This window comes from Engraulis encrasicolus, chromosome 15 (genome assembly GCF_034702125.1).
Source record: "Engraulis encrasicolus isolate BLACKSEA-1 chromosome 15, IST_EnEncr_1.0, whole genome shotgun sequence".
NCBI lineage: Eukaryota > Metazoa > Chordata > Actinopteri > Clupeiformes > Engraulidae > Engraulis > Engraulis encrasicolus.
Window position 1 is genome coordinate 44,082,307 of NC_085871.1, and position 5,000 is coordinate 44,087,306.

Sequence of the window (5,000 nt, forward strand, 5' to 3'; positions counted from 1 at the left end):
TTGCCATTCTAGAGCAACACAAAATTGTGTTGCTAAAGGCTCTTTTCCACACACAACCAGACTGTGCTGTGCCGTGCCGTGCCGTGCCGAGCTGAGTGGTGCTGTAAAACCAACCTGGTTTGTGTTTCCATTACAAACCTTGCTATCCAGAGTATGGTTGGAGTCTCGATTTTGGTCATTTAGGGTAATAGATAGTTGATATCTTATCTATCAAAGTAGTATTGATTTCTGTCTTTGATTTTAATATCAATGCAATAAAGTGTGAAACTAAAGAGAGGTGTAGGGTAGTTGATCAGGTGGTCGCTATGATTGTTTTTTTATTCCCTGATGAGCTGACGCACAGCATTCTGGATAGTAGGCAGCGATATGCCCACTCAGCTCGGTTCAAACGGCCAAAAAAAACGAGGGAATGTGTAACCCGGAGGTATCTCCGAGTCACGTGACTGCAGCGAAGCAGGTCAATTCATTTTCCATAATAAATAGTGGAAATTTTGATAAATATTTTATTTTTTACTTTTGTTGTATCCGTTTAAAAACACTGTGAAAATGTATTAGGGCTGATATAATGTGAAATATTGAAGTTGATTGTAACTGAAATAAATGTGAATCCATGATGTTCTCGCGTGATTAAGGAGGGGAGACATCAGAAGAGAGGGGAACTGGAGAGAAGCGGTCGAGCAAGGCTTGCTTGGTAAAGTTAACTAGAAATAATAATTGTTCTTGTTCATCTATTAATCTGTCGCTATTAATCTGTGACACTTTCGGATTAATGGTGCAAGGTCTTCCTCGGTTTGCGCCACCTTAGTTTATTACATTGTGTACTACATGCTTACTACTACATTTTTGGTGTTAAAATAAATACATCTCTCTTTAAATCTCTTATATTACTTGCCANACTCCACTCACTTAACAGGTACACATACTTGCTCTAGCTCAACAGGAACCCACTTTGGTCCGCTTATTTATCTGAATGGTAATGGGAGGGGCTACACATGTTTTCAAGCTGTGACGTGAGGAACTGAACTAATCAAAATGCAATAAATGGCGGGTTGAGTTCTGACGCGTCAAGCTGTACTGGGTAGAAAACGGGCAGTGGAAAAGGGTCTTATGTGATTTTTGAGATTTTAAAGGGACAAAACTCCTTGCAGAGTGATAAGAAACCTAAGAATGTATTTTGCCATTGGCAGCGGTGTGATATTGAGTTCCCAAGTCTCAGAAATATCAGACGTGTGAACGTTGACAATTCCCATTCAAATGAATGGCACATTCTACAGAGTGAAGACGAGCCATGTAATAATTAGTTTTACTACGTGGCGCAACGTCATTCTGTAGAATGTGCCGTTCTCTTGAATGGGGCTCCCAAACATTCACACACCTCTTATTTCTGAGCACGCTTTCAATGGCAACGCTATAACAGCACGCTCTCAATGGCAAAGGACAGAGTGTCTGTTACTTAGCAAAGTCAGCTGATTTTAACACTTGGAAAACTGCTGAACTGCCAAGTATTTCAAATGACCATTTTTTATCTGTTCAATATATCTAGGTGATCATTCAACCAGGCAAATGTGGGACTGGATTGTACTTTGTATATCTAATCCAGGCTGCCCATCACTGATTTCAAGAGAAAATATTCACAATCAATTCATATCTACAGTCACATAATACTAATGAGAGCATATTCATCAACAGAAACAAATGACAATGTTAAATGTATAAAAATGTTAAATGCATAAAAATGTTAAATGTATAAAAATACATTTTCCATTTCATCTTTTCAAATCAAAATCTCAATCAAAAGCAAAATCTCTCTCTCTCTCTCTCTCTCTCTCTCTCTCTCTCTCTCACCACCACTAACTCCCCCCCACACACACACACTACCACCACTTCCCCCCACCTCATCACTACTCAAAAAAAGCATAAAAATGTTAAATGTATTCTCTTGTAAATGTCCATCAAAAGCAAAATATCTCTCTCTCTCTCCTCTCTCTCTCTCCTTCCTCTCTCTCTCTCTCTCTCTCTCTCTCTCTCTCTCTCCTCTCTCTCTCCTCTCTATCTCCTCTCTCTCTCTCTCTCTCTCTCTCTGTCTCTCTCTCTCTCTCCTCTCTCTCTCTCTCTCTCTCCTCTCTCTCTCTCTCTCTCTCTCTCTCTCCCCTACTAAAAACAAGAGGACTCCACATTACTACTCAATATTCACACCCCATATCATACTCTCTACCCCCCCCTACACACACGCTAACAACTTCCCCCATACCATACAGTCTCTTACCCCAACCTACACACACGCTAACAACTTCCCCCATACCATACAGTCTTCTAACCCCCCCCATACACACACGCAAACAACTTCCCCCATATCATACACTCTACCCCCCCCCCACCCCCCTACAAACAAGCAAACAACTTCCCCCATACCATGCAATCTCCTACCTCCCACACACACACACGCAAACAACTTCCCCCATACCATACAGTCTTCTAGCCCCCCCCCCCCCCCCCCCCCCCCCCCCCCCCCCCCCCCCCACCCCCCCCCCCCCCCCCCCCCCCCCCCCACACACACACATTAACAACTTCCCCCATATCGTACACTCTACCCCCCCTCCCACACACACTAACTACTTCTCCTACCAACCCCCCATACACACACGCTAACAACTTCCCCCATACCATACAGACTTCTAACCCCCCACACACATATACAACCACACACTCTGCTGTGCACCCCCCCTGTCCACATCTCCACCTCAATACTACTGTACCACCACAATGGCACCACTATGAAGCCCCCTCACTCTGTTCACTTCCAGTTCTGGACAGTAGCAGTAATAAAACAGTAACAACTTGCTTTCCTAAACTCGTATGCACTTTCCCAACCGATAATAAGCTGTCATAACTGTATAACTCAACATATCCTTCCTCCCCACTCAATCCCAACCAGGCTGAATCTATTTATTATTTTTATTTATAGTTTTTTTTCATTTTTTATGTGTTTTTTTCTATGTGTTTTATGTGTTAAGTGCACAACAATTGCCCACACTGGGACCAATAAAGCTACTGAGCCGAACTGAACTGAACTGCTCTGCCCCTCAGCCTAACACATGTTGGACTGAGGTGGTCAGTCACGGTCTCCGATGGGGACGGAGGCGACAGTTCAGGGACAGCGCACCCAGTGGTGTAGTCAAATTTTTTATGGTGGGCAAGCTATATATTTGAGCACGTTTTGAAGTGGGTATACTTATATATTTGTGCTATTCTAAATAATGGATAAATCAATTTTAAGTGGGTATACTGAAATCCCTGAAATTTTGAAGTGGGTATACTCTGTATACCTGCGTTCTACGTAGACTACACCACTGCGCACGCCGCTCCCCACCCCAATGCTGCTCTACGCTGGAGAAGGCTGACCCCATAAAGGTAACATGAGATGAATCTCCTGAGAGGCAATCTACTCCCCCTAGCCAGCCACCCCCACATCACAGCCCATGCAATGCTCACTCCCCCTACCCAGCCACCCCCACATCACAGCCCATGCAATGCTCACTCCCCCTACCCAGCCACCCCCACATCACAGCCCATGCAATGCTCACTCCCCCTACCCAGCCACCCCCACATCACAGCCCATGCCTCTCCCCATCATAGTCATTCAATGCTACACCCACGCCCACGCCCACGCCCACGCCCCCCAACCCCAAAGCTCACCACCCCAAAAGCTGTTCTAATGTATGTGGGGAAAGGAGGGAATTCAAGCCCCCCACACCCACCCCAAACACACACACAAATCTTCACATCACAGCCCAAGCCTCCCCCTTATTTTCAGTCCATGCTATCCCCCCCCCACCCACCCCCACACCCCATAGTCCTTTGCTCCCTATACCACCCCAATGCTGCTACACGCCTGGAAATGAGGGAATTACCCCCCCCATCACAGCCCATGCCCCCCCCCCTCAAACAGTCCGTGCCAACCCCCCCCCCCCCCCCAAAAAAAAAAAAAAAAAGCCCTCATAAAGTTATACCCCTCTCCTAGCTCTGCTGGTGTCATGAGCTCACCATAATTCAGTGCATGTCCGTCCCACACAAGCCTTTCCAAAACAATGAAATCTCTACTACTTAAATTACTTCTTATAATATATTACAATTTAAATGACTTGTGAGCATTTACATTATTATATAAAGATTATCATATAATTACATGCTACTATTTTATAATTACATGTATTTCCATAATAACATGGTAGAAAATGATAATGATTACAAGTTATGTAATTGTACAGTATAATATAGTAGTGTGTGTGTGTGTGTGTGTGTGTGTGTGTGTGTGTGTGTGTGTGTGTGTGTGTGTGTGTGTGTGTGTGTGTGTGTGTGTGTGTGTGTGTGTGTGTGTGTGTGTGTGTGTGTATGTGTGTGTATTCCGTACGAGTGTGTCCCAGTGTGTCCCAGTCTGCCATGTTGGTCTGCAGTGCAGCTGATGATGAAGAGTGTGGTGATGAAGAGTAGGCGGAGCTGCAACACTACAGGCTGCTCAGCTTCAGCAGAGGGATCACTGGGAATCTAACACACACCAGGAAGACAACACATTAGTGTGTGTGTGTGTGTGTGTGTGTGTGTGTGTGTGTGTGTGTGTGTGTGTGTGTGTGTGTGTGTGTGTGTGTGTGTGTGTGTGTGTGTGTGTGTGTGTGTGTGTGTGTGTGTGTTATTTCAAGTGTCACTTTTAGTGTTGGGTAAAATTTCCATTCTCTATGGCAGTGGTTCTCAACCTTTTTTGAAAAAGTGTCCCCTTGGCCTCATCATAAGCCTCACAACACCCCCTTGACCTCATCATAAGCCTCCTAACGCCCCCTTGACCTCATCATAAAGGGCTCTGCATACTTCATGTGCGCACTTTGGCGCGTTTGGCGCGAGAACCATTAATGACGTCATCACTTGCGACAGACTATTCATACTTCAAAAGCGCCCTTGCTCGCATTGTCGGAAGTGCCCTCTGCTGTTCATGAGAGAAACGGCAG